We start from the raw sequence: 19917 nt of genomic DNA on the forward strand, positions 1-19917 counted from the left end.
TAATTTGGCTATTATAAATAATGCTGCAATAAACATAGGGGTGCATATACAACTCTAAATTAGTGTATTTGTATTTTTGATGTAAGTACCCAGTAGTGTGATTACTGGATCATAGGATAGTTCTGTTTTTAACTTTTTAAGGAACCGCTGTACTGTTTTCCATAGTGGCTGCACCAGTTTGCACTCCAACCAGGAGTACATGGGGGTTCCTGTTTCTCCACATCCTCACCAACACTTGTTTCTTGTGTTTTTTATTTAGTCATTCTGACAGATGTGAAGTGCTATGTCATTGTAGTCTTGTTTTGTATTTGTCTGATGATGAGTGATGTTGAACATCTTTCAATGCATCTGTTGGTAATTTATATATCTTCTAAAAGCTATATTTTAATTTAACCTATTTATTTATCATGTTTAAAATCCAATATCCTTTTTTCTTTCTTATGACATATTATTCACGAACTTTTTTCTTATGATATGTTATATAAGGTCAATTGATCTGAACATGCAAAATGAAGTTCTTTTTTTTAAAGATTTTATTTATCTATTCATGAGAGACAGAGAGAGAGAGGCAGAGACATAGGCAGAGGGAGAAGCAAGCTTCCTGCAGGGAGCCCAATGTGGGACTCAGTCCTGAGACCCCAGGATCATGCCCTGAGCCAAAGATAGATGCTCAACTGCTGAGCCACCCAGGCGTCCTGCAAAATAAAGTTCTTGAGGATAAGTTGTAACACCAAAAGAAATTATTATACCACTTTTGATAATACATAATTTGGTAAAAATGAATCAATGGCCATAATGGACAAGCAAAATTTAGATTACTTAGCTCTATTTCTAGTTTCCTGTATATTAACTGAAATTTATGATTCAGGAACTTATAATAAGAATATGTGATTTTTATTTATCTGCCTTCTGAATGCACTTGAATTGTACACTAATCTATCATTACTCTGTATCATGGTGATACATTGAGAACTATTTCAGATACATTTTGGTTCACATAATTAATGATAGTTAATTTTATGTGCCAAATTGAAGGGATGCCCAGATATTTGGTCAAACATAATTCTTAATGTTTCTCTGAGGGTGTTTTTAGAGAGATTAACAGTTAGATTGGTGGACTGAGTAGAGTAAATTGCCTTCCTTTATATGGGTGGGACACACCAAATCAGTTCAAGGCTGGAATAGTACAAAAAGGTTAATCCTTCCTCGAATAAGAGATAATTCTTGCTTGATTGCCTTTGAACTGAAACATTGCCTTCTTCTTCACTCTGCTTTTGGACTCAAATTGAAACATTAGTTCTTCTTGAGTCTGGAATCTGACAACATTCAGATTAGAACTAAATTATCAGCATTCCTAGGCCTCCAGTTTGCTAACTCACACTGTCCTAAACTTGGGGAATGCCCACCTCCATAATTCTATGAACTAATTCTCTTTCTCTGGAGAACATTGACATATAAATATGAGAACCATCCTAAAGAATCAACACAAGTCTTTTAGAAATGTTTATTTATCATAAATATAAAAGCAATATACAAATAGTTGAAATTTAATGACAAACTATATCCATACTCTAAGAAAAATAAGACGTAACAAGGAGAGTGCAACAGCATGGGGCTTATCTTAGAGAGAATAAGATAGAAATGTTCACTTCTCAGAAAAATTAAATCTATATGATCAGAAATCCATATGTGTGCTTCATAGATTATTCTTATTTTTCACAATCATCTATTTATTATTCATGTCAAAAACTTATGAATTTCTGTACTGGTTTCTGTTAAGTGGTGAATGATTACCACACACACACAAAATCAGAGATATATGTTGGGTATTTATTTTTTGTTCATGGGTCTAGGCAGTTCTACCACATTCTGCTCCATGTGTGGCTACCAGAAGCATATTCTTTTAGAGGGTCTTACAAAAAGTCCTAGGCTCCTCCCCATTTTGACAGACAGCTGCATGTTCTGTGCAGTGCCAGCCAAGTCCCCGAGACCCGATGGTGAAGGTCAGAGTGAACAGATTTGGCCATACTGGGCGCCTGGTCACCTGGGTTGCTTTTAACTCTGGCAAAGTGGATATTGTCGCCAGCAATGAGCCCTTCATTGACCTCTGCTACATGGTGTACATGTTCCAGTATGATTCTACCCACAGCAAATTCCACAGCACGGTCAAGGCTGAGAATGGGAAACTTGTCATCAATGGGAAGTCCATCTCCATCTTCCAGGAGTGAGATCCCACCAACATCAAATGGGGTGATGCTGGTGCTGAGTATGTTGTAGAGTCCACTGGGGTCTTTAACACCATGGAGAAGGCTGGGGCTCACTTGAAGGTGGGGCCAAGAGGGCCATCATCTCTTGTCCTTTTGCTGATGCCTCCATGTTTGTGATGGGTGTGAACCACAAGAAGTATGACAACTCTCTCAAGATTGTCAGCAATGCCCCCTGCACCACCAACTGCTTAGCTCCTCTAGCCAAAGTCATCCATAACCACTTTGGCATCGTGGAGGGCCTCATGACCACCGTCCATGCCATCACTGCCACCCAGAAGACCGCAGATGGCCCCTCTGGGAAGCTGTTGCCTGATGGCCAAGGGGATGCCCAGAATATCATTCTTGCTTCCACTGGTGCCACCAAGGCTGTGGACAAGGTCATCCCTGAGCTGAATGGGAAGCTTACTGGCATGGCCTTCCGTGTCCCCACCCCCAACATGTCAGTTGTGGATCTGACCTGCCGCCTGAAGAAAACTGCCAAATATGACAACATCAAGAAGGTGGTGAAGAAGGGATTGGAGGGCCCCCTCAAGAGCATCCTGGGCTACACTGAGGACCAGGTTGTCTCCTGCGACTTCAACAGTGACATCCACTCTTCCACCTTTGTCGCCAGGGCTGGCATTGCCCTCAATGACCACTTTGTCAAGCTCATTTCCTGGTATGATAATGAATTCAGCTACAGAAACCAGGTGGGGGACCTCATGGTCCACATGGCCTCCAAGGAGTAAAAGCCTCCTGGACCACCAGTCCCAGCAAGAACAAGAGGAAGAGAGAGGCCCTCAGTTGCTGGGAAGTCCCTGCCCCAACTTAATCCCCCAACACACTGAGAATCTCCTGACCTCCAATTTACATCCCAGACCTGGAGGAAGGGGAGGGGCTTGGGGAGCCCTACCTTGTCATGTACCATCAATAAAGTATACTGTACCCAGCCAAAAAAAGAAAAAGAAAAATTTTTAAAAGAAGATGTGGTCTATATATACAATGGAATATTATAGACATTAAAAAGGACAAATACCCACAATTTGCTTTGACATGGATGGAACTGGAGGGTATTATGCTGAGTGAATTAAGTCAATCAGAGAAGGACAATCATCAGATGGTTTCACTTATATGCGGAATACAAGAAATAGTGAAAGGGATTATAAGGGAAAGGAGGGAAAATGAGTGGAAAAAATTAGAGAGGGTGCCAAAACATGAGACTCCTAACTCTGGGAAATGAACAAAGGGTAGTGGAAGGGGAGGCGGGCAGGGGGACGGGTTAACTGGGTGATGGGCACTGAGGAGGGGCACTTGATGGGATGAACACTGGGTGTTATACTATATTTTGGCAAATCAAACATCAATAAAAAAAAAAAAAAAGAAAAAGAAAAAGTCCTAAAGATAGTATATGTTTGTTTTTTCCTTTGACTTATATATGAAGCTTAAAATTAAAATCACATGCTGCTTTGACATCTGGTAATATGGGGAGGGTCTCAAATATTAAAACCATAAGTTTTCCACTCCATCTGCAACCATATATAAGGTTACTTAGCTAAACAAACTTCCTTTTCTCAGAGACCAGGTACAGTGTCTGCTTTTCCCTTTGTAGCAGGTTTCAGTTTCCTAGCAGTTCACAGAATTATACAAATAAGCCAATCACATCTTCCCAAGGAACCAGGGGCACTTCTCTCTCTTGATACTACAAAGCCTGCTTCCCACAGCCCTGGCTATTCACTCTATTCTCATTTGCAACTACCATGTGGCCCTACATGTCATGGAGTATTTCTTCACTAGACGGTGAATATATGTGACTAATAAACTGCTGTCAATTCCATCTGTCCAGACTCGAGTGTCATGTACTTGGTCATCTTTATAGCGTTAGGGCAGGAATCCATTCCCTACCAATGGAGTAAATATGAGGAGATTAAAATATATCATATCATATTCAGGTTTATAAAAGCATGAAGTTAAATGTTGTATATTATGTATTCAGGTATTTTTCCAGGTTTTTTTTCCTTTTTTTCCTGACGGTGAGTTCAATACAATCACACATAATAAGCAAGATTAACACATGAACCAAGTAGCACAGAGAAACACATCTATAGGTGAATAATGTTAGTTACTGCATTTAAAAAATAATGTTATACCTCAACATGGCTTCTTAAATTATCCCACCTGCCCTAGTTTTCTTCTCAAATTAATGAGTATATGCTTTTCCTATGATAAATCCTTAAAAACTAATGATGTACTATATGTTGGCTAATTGAATTTAATTTTTTAAAAAGTTAATGGTATTCTTGATGTATGCTGAAAAAATGGCTGCAAGACAATTTACCTAAGAATGGGGTTTTTACTAACTTAACCATAGTTTTGGAAAGAGTGAAAATCAGTTGCCGTCTGGAAAGCAATCTTGTTTTACTATGTTATTTTTGTCATTAAAAATGATTTAAAAAACTTACTTGAATTGTAAACTAGATAGTGAATAAACTTGAGGCTCTGCTGTATGTATTATTTTTTTTAGGCAGTAACTTAAATAGAACTTATTACGTTAGAATTATCTAGACTTGTTATAAATAGTAGCACACATATATGAGTTATCATTTCTAGGGACACCACTTTGGTCCAGAGCACCATAATCTCTTTCTTGCATTATTTCGGTAACCTCTTAACTGATCTCTCTATAGCTCCTCAATGCACCTTTTTCTCTTGAAATGCAAATAACATTATATGACACCCTTCTGCCCCAAATTCTTCACTAGCTTCCTATCTCAGAGAGGAAGCCAGGTGCCTGTGTATGTGGTCTCCAAAGCTGACTGCATTGAAGTCATCTAGGCTACTTTTTAAATTGTCTGTGACTGGACCTTACCCCAGATCAACTAAATTGGAATTTCTAAAGTTAGTGACATGCAAGAGTATTTCTTAAAAGCCCCCCAGTGATCTTGATGGGCATCTGGGTTGAGAACCACTGACAATTGTTATCTAGCACCTTTTTTTTTTTTTTAAGGTTTTTATTTATTTATTCATGAGAAACAGTGAGAGAGAGAGAGAGAAAGAGAGAGAGAGAGAGAGAGGCAGAGACACAGGCAGAGGGAGAAGCAGGCTCCATGCAGGGAGCCCAACACCAGACTCTATCTCGGGCCTCCAGGATCACGCTGTGGGCCGAAGGCTGCACTACACTGCTGAGCAACCTGGGCTGCCCCAGCTCCTCCTTTTTTCTGACTTTATCTACCACATTTTCTTGCTTATTCCACTCCAACCATTATGGCCTTCTGGACAGTTCTCAAACTATTACTGCTATAAGACCCCCCCACCCCCAACACACACACACACACATTTCCTTGAGATAAATACTTTAAATGGTTCTAGTCTGGCCTTCCTATGGCTGCACTGTTCCTCTTAAATGGGAATCTGTGGATTCAGGGAATGTACCAACACATATATCCATTTTAGATCATGCTATGGATCCTGGAATCCCGCAGTTACCTACTGAAAAGGACCTAATTCCAGTCCCAGGGCCTTCACAGTCCTCTTTTTTGGATCATTCTCACAAGGGTAGTCCATGCCACAGGTGTAATCACTCAAAACAATTCTCTGGAAGACCATTCTGTCTGGATTCACTAACAATTGATGGTCTATGGCAATAAGGCTGTGTATTCCATTGCTATTCTATTTTAAAAGCAGCACAGATGCAGGAGGAAAAGTGATTGGGCCATATATTGTCACCACCAAGGCCACATCAGCAGACAGGAAACCTCTGAAATTTATGTTTATCTGCCACGTGTGCTGAAAGAATAAGGTGGGAGGGTGCCCCAGATGTATTCAGACAACTGTCTCAAGAGTAGAAGCAGAGTTAGGATGGGGAAAAAAAAAAAAAAGCAAAGCCCTGTCCTTCATTGGCAAACACATACATATGGCCAAGAAGAAAATTCAGACTAGGCATATAACCACATATGTCCTTAAATTGTAAAGGCCAGCCAACTAGGCTCTTTCCCTTTCTTTCATTTCACTAATTCTTACTTCCCTCCATAGCAACAGTATGTAACCCAGCTGGTATGGGAGAGGATGGAACTGCTTATCGAACTGGTGCAGGGGTTGCTCTGCTGTCTCAGCGTTTTCAGTTTCTCCGGAAGTAAAGCATCTTAGTATCTTAGTACTGTGCTCAGTGGTGGAAATGTAGACTTAACCTCCTTAACTTGGGTGAAGTGGGCTAAATGGCCAGCTCTTTATCAATCTGTTTCTGTTTAATTTGCACAGAACAGATGGGAGGGATTCAGTGTCCGCAGACACTCAGAAATTTTGTTTTCTGGTTAATTCAACTTCTTATTTTCCCCTCTCAAAAAGCTTTCAAAATCGTAATGGAAAGTAGATGTTTCAGTAAGATAATAGTTTGCTATTTGCTCCATGTCCTCTTTGAGCACTGCTGAAGAAATCTCACTTTTCACCCACAGTACTGGTTCTGGTACATCGGGATCATAAATCCATTTGGGGAAAACTGGTTTATAGAGGTTCATCAGTACTGTGTCCTGGGATTTTAGCTTCCCATCAAAACTGCACTTCAGGTGCCATGAGTACTTAAAGGCTCCTTGATATATCCCCTGTGGCCCCACTTTGTTTTCAGTTCCACTGGTTTTAATCATAACACATTTCTCTGTTTAAGAACATGTAATGCACTACTGCTATCTTAGCAAACATTTTGAAAGGATGACCACTCAAAATAACTCTCTTGATGACCATTCTGTCTGGATTCACTGACCATAGAAGCCTATGGTGATGAAGCTGGGTCTCCCATTGCTATTCTATTGGAAAAGCAGCACAGATGCGGGAGAAAAAGTGATTGGGCCATATAATGTCACCACCAAGGCCCTGTCAGTGGATAAGAAGTCTCTAAAATTGGTGTTTATCTGCCACAGTGTGCTGAGATAATAAAGGTGAGGCTTGGAAGTGCCTGAACCCACAATGGAAGATCAGCTACTCTAGCTTCCATTGGCTTAGTGTTGCCAGAGTTCCAGCCCACTACCATATTCAATATTGACATCTTCTGCTCATCAGGTGGTAATGAAAATGGAATCAACAGTTCTCTTTGCTTGAAGTACTCAACCACTGACACAGGAACTTCAGACATGAAGTATGACATATCAACCAACCATAGTTCCTTCAACTTTTTCCCCCTTAGTTTCTTTAAAAATGCATTTCCTAATATTACTAAAGCTCTGAAAATGAAAGATGAGAGCTTAATCTTGAGGAAGGTTTTTCTCAGGACCCTCTGAAGATGACAGACTCTCCTATAGTCCATTTCACATTCTTCCTCCATTCCTCTTCACTATCTTTATTCTGAGATGCTTCCTCAATAAAATTCTCATGTTCCATATCATCATATTCATCTTCCCCACCACTTAGACCATCCTCATCCAAAATCTATTCAGGTTGCTAATTTGATATCCCTTTGGGAATCGTCTTTACCACCTTGGAATTTTCCTTCAAGAAGTAATTTTGCCTTGCTTAGCTACCCCTCCGTGGGCCAAGTTTTCTCCTCTTCCATCAAATCTGGGATAACTTCTGTTTACAAAGATTCTTGTCTACCAGGGTCTGACTTTGTTAGGACCTTAAGGTCTTCCTCCATACCAGCTATAGTATCCTAGTGCAAATCTCCATTGCCACTGCTAGGGCCTTTTGGAATTTGACCACTCTAGGATTTAAAGGGAAATGGTCCATAGGGGCATCTATCTGTTTCATCTGGAAATAATCTTGTCCAGTAATATGCAGCAAGTTAGTCACACTCAGAGTCTGCTCATGAATAGAGCCTGAGATTTTTCAAGGTGCTCACCAAGTTTTTCTTTTCACTGGGCACAAAATCAGCAGCATGTGCAAACAGGTTAGGCTTGTCAATCTGGAAAGGAAAGATGCCATTGCTTTTGGTTATCCAGCTGCCTGAGTAGCATCTTTACCTCCTGTTGAGTGTCCAATAGAAGTTTGTCACCAGGAAAGTGCTTCTCTGTTGCTTTACTTAGCTTCTTTCTGACATCTATTTGTTTCTTCAGTGGGAGGCCAAAAATCCCCTGGAGAGCTTGTGTATAGGTGGGAAGACCTTGAACAAAGAGGCAGGAAAGGCAGTAATTCCCAGTGCTGCCCCAGCCTTCTAGTGGATCGAGGAGGAAAAGGATGGTATGTACCACTTTAGCCATGTCTAACATAGTGTGCAGATCCCCTGACCTCGTAAATGTGAAAAATCACTGATGTTTTAAGGAGTGCCTAACAGCAAAGAGCTAGTGGTGTTTTCCCATTCATTCAAGTGTACTGTTCCAGTGTCCTTATCTTGAAACAACTAACGTCATCTGTCAGGGAAATCCTGTTGTGCAGGGGCACCACCAATACCTGATGAGGAGGGCCATCCTTGATGCCCAGGTGTTTCTTCTCTGCCAGAATCATCTTCTTCCACTTTCAGAGGTGGCTGGCATGACACCTCTGGTCTACTCTGTTGAGCTCTTTTCTTACATTCTTGCTTAGGATTTTCAGTGCTAGACAGCCTTTCCCATCCCAATGTGCAGATTCTAGATTCTAGTGCTGCCTGCCTTTATGAGATTTATTCTGCTACTTTAATGGCCTGGACAATGGGGCACCATGCTGCCACTCAGGTGTAGCCAGTCAGCCTGTATCAAGCTCTTTTAATCAAAGAAACAAAGCCAGTAAGAAATCTTATGGGATTGTGCGTATTGATGAAGTCTGCATAAGAGTAGCCCATGCATCTGCTGCTATTTCTAAAGTCTCAAAATGTCCCACAGTTTGGGAAAAAAAATGGATGACATGAAGTGAAGGAAGAGTAATGGCAAATTGGAATATGCAAAAGTGAGCTGGAAACCTGAGGTTAAACTCCCAATGTTGATGATTTAGACAACCAGTAAAATTGCTGATGCACTTGAACATGACACTTTTCAAAAACTGCTTCCAGGGCAGCGTTTTAGTGCTGCCTACAGCCTGGGGAGTGATCCTTGAGACTCGGGATCGAGTCCCACATCGGGCTCCCTGTCTCTGCCTCTCTCTTGTTCTCTCTGAATGAATAAATAAATAAATCTTAAAAAAAAAAAAAAAAAAAAAACTGCTTCCAGGATTTGGAGAAGCTGAAAGGAGATATCTGATAGGAAGTAAAGCACCTGCAACTTGGCTGCTTTGCCAGATCTACAAGGCACGTCAACACAATCTTGACGTACCTTGTACGTAGCAGCACTTAACCTCACTTGCTAAGCATTAACATGCTGTTGTTTCACTTTGCCTTCTGAATCTTCTGCAAATTTCTCCAGGTTAGGCCAACCTTATCCCAGAACTATGAAGGAACAGGAATTCAGAAGGGAGACAGTTCTACCTAAGCTAAATCAACATAATTTAAAGCTCCCATAATCAATTCCTTGTCATTTTGGCCAATATATACACTATTTTATTTTATTTTATTTTATTTTATTTATTTTATTTAATTTATTTTTTTCAATATATACACTATTTTAAACTATACTATTTGCTTCAACGTGGATGGAACTGGAGAGTATTATGCTGAGTGAAGTAAGTCAATCAGAGAAGGACAAACATTATATGGTCTCATTCATTTGGGGAATATAAAAAATAGTGAAAGGGTATAAAGGGGAAAGGAGAGAAAATGGTGGGAAATATCAGTGAGGGTGACAGAACATGAGAGACACCTAACTCTGGGAAACGAACAAGGTGTGGTGGAAAGGGAGATGGGCAGGGGGTTGGGGGGACTGGGTGACAGGCACTGAGGGGGGCACTTGACAGGATGTCCACTGGGTGTTATGCTATATGTTGGCAATTCAAATTCCAATAAAAAAATATATACAAAAAAAAAAGCGTGTCACACCAAAAAGGTACCTCAGAAAGCAATTAAATACTTAAGATCATTAGATAAATAAATAAACTATACAAAATTTCCAAACAAAGGTAATAACAAAGTGATGCTTCATCTTTAATGATGCAACTATCTCTCATAACAAGAAAAAAAACATGCTAATCTTTCCCCAAAGAGGATAAAAATTATTTTAACCATCTTGGTGTAAAATTCCTCTCCTAGCTGAACCACATTCCTCTTGATTTCTTATAACTCAAATTTTGAGGTAGGAGGCCAGCATCAATGAACATTTCTTGTGTTTGACAAGAGGGGGGTGGGAAAGAAAAAGAAGTAAATATTTGATACATGATCAAATATGCTTATACTGATATAAGGAAAAATACAAATAACTATTGTAGTCCTTGTTTCTAATTATTCATGTGGCCATAGCCAGTTTTTATAATTATCTTCTTTTCCTAACCATTCATGACTGCCCTCAGTTATTACATTGGCTGGATGTGTTTTCCTGTTTGATGGGGAAACCATACCTTCATTCCTGAAGGTTCTGGGCCATTAGTCACACAGAATTAGGGTTGTTATAGTTTCAAATTACCTTTAAGTACAGGACATAGAAGTACCAAAAGGCACTCCAAGGTATTGCCTACATTCCAAACATAATCTTCTTTTTACTATTATAAAGTAGAAACCTAATTTCCTTAGAGTACAGTAGCTCTTAACCTAAATATCTCACCTGGGAGAGTAAGATTCTTTAATTTTTTATTCACTATCATTAGGAACCTAAAGTGGTCTGGTGGCAAATTCAAATTGCAATGTATTGGAAACCATTGTTGAGTTCTCTGGTGAAAGGATTCTCCCATGGGAGCTAATAAGTCTGTGTTGCAGAGCCCAAAGTTTTGTGTACTTCAGGACAGAGGGTAAAAATTTCACTGGTGTATCACAAGGGATAATAAGAATAACTCTCACGTCCAACTTTGGTAAAAGAGTTGTACTGACAAGTCCAAATGATGTATTTGTTGCTTACTAACTCCAAAACTCTCAATAAACATCATGCTTCTCTCACAGTAGTAGGAGGGGTCAGATGCAGCAACTTATGTTTATGAGTTACCCCAGAATACTAACACTAAACTAATAATACTAATACTAATACTAATACTAATAACACTAGAAAGCAAGACCAAACAAGCACCACGTCTTTTATTTATTTATTTTTGTTTAGTTTAATTTGTGGTTAAATGAAATAGTGATGCTGTCAGAATACACAGCTAGACCACAAAGGAAAAAAGACACAGGTGGAATCTGGATGAATCCCTGTTGCAGGCCATTGAAGCCTGAGAAGTTCTCCCCCATCCAGCAAGCAAGCAGAACAAAGGCAGAAATGAGAACAAGAGAGGTTAATGTCAGTAATGGACAAGAGCCCCAGGGAAGGCTTTGCCATTACTTGTATTCACTCAGGTTTCCTGACAAAATCCGGGGTAGGTGCTTGAGGCAAGGATCACAAGGCAATCATTAACATATACTAAGTTTAGCTAACAATAGGTGGCGGGCATTCATCTCCTGGTGATTGCAATCTGTGACAACAAAGCTAGTGAGACAAGCATTCTAGTCAGAGGTTAGGTTTTAAGTGTCTCTGTTGTGTTCCTGGCTAATCTTGGGCACTTTTGCCCTGGAGGGTGGCTTTCCACCTGAGAGACAGCTTTCTGCCTTATGTTCTTCTAACCCACTTTGTGTAATTGCAAGGCCTTCTTACAGCTATCTCCCATAAATTCCTGTGTGGGCTTCCTTATGCTCTTTTCTGCCTATGAGGGGTCATGCAGAGTGAACTCTTCTCCCATCAACAACACCGCAACAACATATGTGAAATATTGTCTACTATAAACACCCATTAGAGACTCAGCACTCAAACTTTTATTGGGGACTAATCACATAAGCACTCTCTTTTTAGCATATAGCAAAATTCCAGACTCCCAGAAGGAAAGTAGGTGTTTAGGATTAAACTCCATTGCTTGCTCAAGTAATCTAGGCACCATGAGCTGCCCTAATCAATTAGTTGTTGACTGGAAATACTCCCAAAACCAAGTTACCAGATGCCAGCCAAGGACCTACCTTATGAGCAAGGCTTTTTCTAAGAACAGCAGTCTCAAGTATGCCAAAGAAACTCTTTTCTGCATAGTACCCATCTGCTGTGCTCAACTGACATTGATACCAGAATATTCCCAGGGCAGATGACCCTTCAGGACGGGATTCCAGGATTCCACTGCCATCTCTCTGATATTTGTGGACAAGCACCATGTCTTTTATAACTTTAACTCAATTCTTTTTTTTTTTTTAATTTTTATTTATTTATGATAGTAACAGAGAGAGAGAGAGAGAGAGGCAGAGACATAGGCAGAGGGAGAAGCAGGCTCCATGCACTGGGAGCCCGACGTGGGATTCGATCCCAGGTCTCCAGGATCACGCCCTGGGGCCAAAGGCCCGCACCAAACTGCTGCGCCACCCAGGGATCCCAACTTTAACTCAATTCTTGACGCCAAACTCTTTCTTAAGGAAGTTAAGCAATAGCTCATCTAGATTTGTATATTTTAAGTGCATCCACAATAACTTAAAGAGTAATTCATCCTCCTAAAAATATGATAAATTTATAAAATATTCTGAAATTCTAAAAAAGTCATAAAATATTTCTATAATTTTTCAGAATATACTGCTTTAAAGAGTTCTCCATGGATCCTCAGTGCATGACCCACTTAAGAAATGAATATAATCTCGATTTGTTTCAGCAGTTCACAGAATACATTTTCTTCATTCTTTCAACACATTTATAGTTTGACTACCAGATACCTGGAGCACTATGCAAAGTTTATAGTACCAATCAAAATAGGCAAAGTTCTAATTATAAAGTAAATTCTTTTTTTTCTGGAACATACGAGGGGATAGGGAAAAACAGGCAATAAACAAGTAAGAATATTCTAGAAAATTTCATAGAATGTGCTGTGAAGAAAAAAAAAATGTTGGTAATGGAAGAGAGTGAGTTTACCTAAAGGAAGTTACTTTGGATAGATAGGATTATTAGGGTCTTCTTTGAGGATGTGACTTTTGAACTGGAAACTAAGTGACAGAGCTATAGGAAAACTGAGATGAGAGCTCCTCTAACACACTAAGGGAAAAGCAAGGTTGGCATGTTGGGGGCAAAGAAACCAGTGTGAATGGAAAGTCATGAGGAAAAGGGAAGAGTGATGCTGGATGAGGTCACAAAAATAAATTGGATCCAGAATATGTAAGACTTTACCGAGCATGATACATCATCAACATTTTATTATATGAATCTGATATGTTAATTGTGTTAAGCACAAGATAAGCATAATGTAATTCACATTTTGGAAACTCTTCTGCTACTAGAACAGGACTTCTAAAAGTGATGGAATATAGAGATAGACTAGTCAGGAGAACATAATAGTAGCCAAGGTAGGACATAATGATACCTTTAACAGGATTTTAGTCTTTGAAAAGGAAAGAAGGGGCTACAGGATATGTTGGAAGTAGAACAAAAAATAGGGAGTGTTAAGACCACCGAAAGTGTCTTTGGTTTTAATCCTGAGCAACCGTGTGAAATTTTTTGCCTTTTACTGAGATGAAAAACCTGGGTTGGATGTAGTTTTGACAAGGAGTTAAAGAGGTACAAAGTTATCAGTTGTGTTAAATGTTAAATATGAGATTACTATACAGCATACAAGTGAAGATATAAATTAGTTTGAATCATATAAAATTGTCTTTTCTTTTCTTCTTCTTCTTCTTCTTTTTTTTTTTTTTGTAAGCTAAAAACACTTGAATGCCATCAATTTCATGTGGTTCTGTCACCTAATAGTATACTGTTGTATATATGAGTCTGGAGTTCAAGGAAAAGCTTAGGTTTAGAGAGAAATTTGGGAAGAATTGGCATATTGATGTTATCTAAAGCCATGAAACTAGATGTGATCATATAGGAATGAAGTATAAATAAAAATTGGGCCCATAGGTAAGCTAGGAACCCAATAATATTTATAGATCAAGAATAGATGGGAAATACAAGAGACCTCAGGAAAAGCAACTGAAATGAGTCATTTTTTTAAAAGATTTTATTTATTCATGAGAAACACAGAAAGAGAGGCAGAGACACAGGCAGAGGAGGAGAAGCAGTCTCCATGTAAGGAGCCTGAAGCAGGACTCAATCTGGGAATCTGGGGTCATGCCCTGAGCCAAAGGCAAATGCTCAACTGTTGAGCCAACCAGGTGTCTCGAGTCTTTTTTTTTTTTTTTTTTGTATTTTTTTTTTTGACAAAATAGCAAAACATTTTTGGGGGGTCTGATATTTTGGTATAGCTGTTTTCCATTGCCTGTCACATTAATAAGATAAATACAATTTATCTGGGAGTGAGCCACTGGGAGTCTGAAAAGTTGGCTTTTGATCCAACAAAGAACCATAGGAAATCTTTTCAAATTTTTACAGCCATAGTATTTATCTAACTGCAGTATTCAATATTTATATGCTGCTGCAACTTCTACCAACTATTCCATAAGGTATTGGCAGTTTAGGATAGACTCAAGATGAAATACACGATCATAATATTTTCCTATATTATATCATAAAATGAATATGACATAGAATTTCCAAACTCATATTTACCTCACAATTGGTGCAATGTAAACTGAGCATTTCAACTTCCTCATTTCTTCAGTAGATTGTTGACTTTTTCATCTTTATATTCAGAAGCTTCATCTAGGGCAAATGTATACTTGTTATATCTAACTTTAGAGGGCATCTCTCAAATTCCTTGCAGTTTGTTTCAAAAACAGAAATGTAGCATGTGAATGGAAATCACTTGAGATAATATAAAATTGACCTAGGGTGAATTTGGAAAACAAGACTGAAAAAAATGAACAGTAACAAGGTAATTGGTTAGGAGACCACAGGCTACTGAAATAAACTGATGGATGCCACTCTGGGCATTTTATCACTGGAAACTCAATTCTACAAATTCTTGCAAATGCCACCATTGAAACTCTGACTCTGTCAACTTGAGTAACCTCTAACTTCTCTTGAAATTTGTGATTCTCTCCTAATATTCAGTGCCTAAGTAAGGAAGACCTGATTCACCAACCCAAGCTCATGTGTCAGGGACCTTTTAGAGTGTGGATGTAGGATGGGGACTTGCCTCCCACCAGATACACAATAAAACTAGGAATTCTAAATTTAATCTATTTAAATTATAGCTACTCAATAAGTGACAATTATCTACTATAATGAAATTTTTTCACCACTATCTGCGTGTATTCCTCTTTTTATACTTGGAAAACAATTGATTCCACGGGACATAATTCAAGGGTTCCTTACACTACTAAAACACATTCCATTTCCAAAGGAAGAGGACCTAAAATTTGATCAGTTTTTACATTCAATTCTAAGTACAGACTTTCTAGGAAATCCTAAATTTCCTCATAATTCAATACTGAATCCAACCTCTATCAAACTCTTGATCCAATGTCTTTCTATGACTCCGTATTCATTTCTATGGAAGAAAGTTTGTTACCTACAATATAGAAATAAATATAAACACTAGAAAGGAATTAAAAATGGACAAAGGCTACAGTCCTTGGTGTTTAAAACTAAACAGGAAGCTATGGTACATATTTACAAATTACCTCCTCAATCACCCATTGCAGATTCTTCTGGCTTTAAGGCAGTACCTCAACTTGTCAGGCTTTTGTACCCACAGTATGATCTATACTTTTCTCAATAAGAATCTGTGATTTTGATGATCCTACCTGTATAAATTGCAGTAACATTTGTATTCCATGTAGTTCTATTAGTGGGTACTTTAGAGGATCACCTGAGTTCTATTCATATTCTTCATTCAATTATGTAATACTCCCCTGATAGTGAGTATTAATCATGGCAGTCTACATAAATATCTTTTTGCCTTTTGACCTAATAGTATGAGAAGCTGCATTGGCTAAAAGGCAATCTCAGCTTCTAAACCAACGTAATAACAATAACAATCAATCAATGCAATTCAATGAGCATTTTTGAAATGTTTCCTGGAATCCAGTAGAGCCCAGAATCATGGGAGTAAGTACACATATTTCCCTTAAGTACATATAATCCCACTTCCATTTTTTGTTTCCTCTTTTACTCTATTTATGGGAGCAAATTTTTCAAACATTTTTGAGTTAAAAAGTTTTGCTGGATGAACAGAGATATGTAATAGTAACACAGTTTTTGTTTTTCCTTATCTTTTCAAAATGAAGAATTGACATACAATATTGTATTTGTTTCAAGTATACAACATAATGATTTGATATTTACATACATTATGAAATGATCACTGCAATAAGTCAAGTTACCATCGGTCACGGTTCAAAGTGACAATATTATTGATTATATTCCCTGTGCAGTGCATTACATCCCAGTGTATTGCCTATTTATAACTGGAATATTGTACCTCTTAATTTTATTCCCCTATTTCATCTACCCCGTCCCTGGCAACCATCAGTTTGTCCTCTGTATCTATCAATCTGTTTGTTTTGTTTTATTTCTTTCATTTTGTAGATTTTACATATATGTAAAAACATACAGTATTTGTCTTTGTCAGATACGTTTCACTTAGCATAATGCCCTCTAGATCCATCCATGTAGTCACAAATGGCAAGATTTTGATTTGTATTTCTCTGATGGTTAATTACATTGAGCATTTTTTCATGTGTCTGTTAAACATCTGTATGTTGTCCTTGGGAAAATGTCTATTCAGGTCCTTTATTCCGCTTTTAATTAAATTGTTTGGCTATTTGTTATTGGATTCTGAGTTATTTATATATTTTAGATGTGACCCCTTATTTGATATAGCATTTGTGAATGTCCTTCAATTCAGTAGGTTGCTTTTTAATTTTGTTGATGGTTTCCTTTGCTGTGAAAAAGCTTTTTAATTTGAAGCAGTCCCATCTGTTTATTTCTGCTTTTGTTGTCCTTGTCTGAGGAGATAGATTAAAAAAATATATTGCTAAAAAAATATTGCTAAGACCTATGTCAAAGAGCTTATTGCCTCTTATTGCCTAGGAGTTTTATGGTTTCAGATTTTACATTCAAGTCTTTAATCCATTTGGGGTTTATTTTTGTAGATGGTGTAAGAAAGTATTCCGGTTTCATTCTTTTGCATGTAGCTGTCAAGTTTTTCCAATATAATTTTTGAAGAGACTGCCTTTTCATCATTGTATATTCTTGCTCTTTTGTTTTAAATTAATTGACCACATAAGTATTTTTGGACTCTCTATTCTGTTTCATTGATCTATGTGTCTGGCTTTGTGCCAATACCATACTGTTTTGATTGCCAAACCCTGCAGTATAGTTTGAAATCCAGGAGCCCAATACCTCCAGCTTTCTTTTTTCTCAAGATTGCTTTGGCTATCTTTTGGCTATTTGGTTGGACATTTCCCAAATTTTGATTGCTAATTTAGAACACATTTTACAGCCTATAGGACAGCATAATAATTTTGCAAGGTTCTGTCTCACATGTGACTCCATATGTGTTTATAAAGTTATTCCCTTCTAAGATATGTGAGAATGCTGAATGTCATGGACACCAGTTGATGGTTCTTTTACTAAAAAAATAATTATTTGGCCACATACGTATTTTAGAGACCTTAAAAAAAGGTCTAATACATACATATGCATATAATTAGTGGTGCTGGAGGAATGATAATGGGCAAAACAAGCAAATATAAATTTTAATATTCTAAGACTGGCATAGGGAATGCCTGTTTGGAGGGTTTAAATCTGGAATGTGGGCCCTAGCTATGGTAGAATGAGACATGGGAAATAAAACATGGGGACCTTTGTATTGTACTTAGAATTTCTGTCTTGGATGGGAGAGGGAGAGATATTAAATATCCAGAACTACTCAAATTGAATAACATTATGTAGTCCCCCTGGTTGCTTTGGGCATCAGATAGAACAGGGACTCTGGAAATAATAGGTGATCAAAGAAAGAGTAATAGAATGATGCATGCTATACTTGTTTTTTTAAAAAGTGGCCTTTAAGCTGGTGTGTTAGACTAGCTCTGGTTGTCCAACTGGAGAGTACTTTTACAGAATTTATTTTAGTTTTCAGATATCAAGTAATATGTGGTTATCCTGATCATCTGTGTAGTTACTTACCTCTGGGATGACCTCCAGTGACCCCCACCTCCCTATCATCATACCACTGTGTATTTCACTCCCAGCTTGTCCTAGGGTTGATATGTGTAACCAGAAGAATATGACAGATTGATGGTATGTCACTTTTGAAGTTAATTTATGAAAGGTATGGTAGTTTCCATCTTGATCTGTCTTTTGCATCACTTACTTAGGGAAAAGCCAGTTGCCATGTAGCATATCTCAGTGCTGGAACACAAGTGATAAACAACGGAGTCTTCCAGCCACTGACCATATAAGTGAGCTATAATGAAAGCAGATCCTCTAGTCTCTGTCAGACTTTCATATGACTGCAGTCCTGGCTGATAACTTGACAGAAATCTTATAAAAGAGCCTCCTGGATCAGGATCATCTATTAAATCACTATAGGATTCCTGATCTCTGTGTGAGCTAATAATTGTTCATTGTTTCAAACTGCTGAATTTTGGGGCAGTTTTACACAGTAACAGAAAATTAATTAAATTTGCTTGATAGATTAGCTAGAAAATTTTATAGAGCTATACTGATGACTAATGCTAGAGGTTCATAGTCCTGCTTACGATTTTTGACTATTGACTTAGAATCCTTGCCATATAAGGCTTAATGAAGTTGATTATTTTTTAACAATAAACCAAAGAAAGTGGAATATATCTTATGATAGAAGTTTTAGTATGTGACAGCAAAAAATTAAAGTATAGCTAATGTCTGTTACTGTAAAAAGAGGCTTTGGAAAACACACAGTGAAATCATTTGTTTGGTAAAGAGATAACTGGTTAAAAATTGAGCTTCTAGTCCATACCATGATTGGCTTACTTAATCAAGGCCTTATTGGTCCTACCTAATTGCTGAATTATATCTAAGAAGATAGTTTAATTTATGGATTATTTAGTTCTGATATGATTTTTTAAAATTCTCTATTAGTTGATTTTTTTTCCAAGCTGAATCTTAAAATTTGTAATCAATGCTACATGCAGAAATATGCACGTTTTCTATTTTTTTCCTTTTTAGTAGTGAGCACTATTACAGATACAGAAGCTTGTGAGTAGGGCAGTATATATCTACCTTATTTACCATTTGATGAAGTTTTGCAAATTATACCAATTTATTTCAGCATTTTACTCTAATTGGGCCCACTGTAAATACTTTTTGAATGGAATTTAATTATATTGCTAACCTCTGATTGACAGAGGATTACTATTATTTTAACAGCTGCAATCAACTTCCTTAAATTCCTTTGGGGAAAATATATTTTTCCAAATACTGTGTGAAAGAAAAATCACCTGAAAGGCAGAATGAATTCTAAAATGCCAACTCCTACAGTTTCTATTTTAAAGACATCTTAATAGTTTTAAAGAACCACTTAGGAAAGATATAAATACATCTATCTCTTCCTTCAGGTGTACTAAGCAAATTAGCACTAAAAATACCTAAAGACCCCGAGTTGAATTATGACAAGTAGCTAAATCATTTATAGATATATGTGTGTAGTATAGAAGTTGATACTAAAAAGCCTTTTAGTTGGAATTTTTTCTTGCACATTTTCATATGTGTTTTGTTTTGTTTTAATGAGAGAGAGTGAGAGAGCGAGAGAGCAGGGGAGGGAGAGAGGGAGAGGAAGAGGG

General features: G+C 37.8%; 2 pseudogenes; one reads left to right on the plus strand and one right to left on the minus strand.

The window, feature by feature from the left end:
• Window positions 1–1994: 1994 nt before the first annotated feature.
• On the plus strand, window positions 1995–2995 carry LOC140603365 (glyceraldehyde-3-phosphate dehydrogenase-like; annotated as a pseudogene).
• A 3558-nt stretch (window positions 2996–6553) lies between these two features.
• Window positions 6554–12266, minus strand: LOC140604345 (pre-rRNA-processing protein TSR1 homolog pseudogene; annotated as a pseudogene).
• Between the last annotated feature and the right edge of the window lie 7651 nt (window positions 12267–19917).

The sequence above is a fragment of the Canis lupus genome, chromosome 14 (assembly GCF_048164855.1).
Source record: "Canis lupus baileyi chromosome 14, mCanLup2.hap1, whole genome shotgun sequence".
Taxonomy (NCBI): domain Eukaryota; kingdom Metazoa; phylum Chordata; class Mammalia; order Carnivora; family Canidae; genus Canis; species Canis lupus.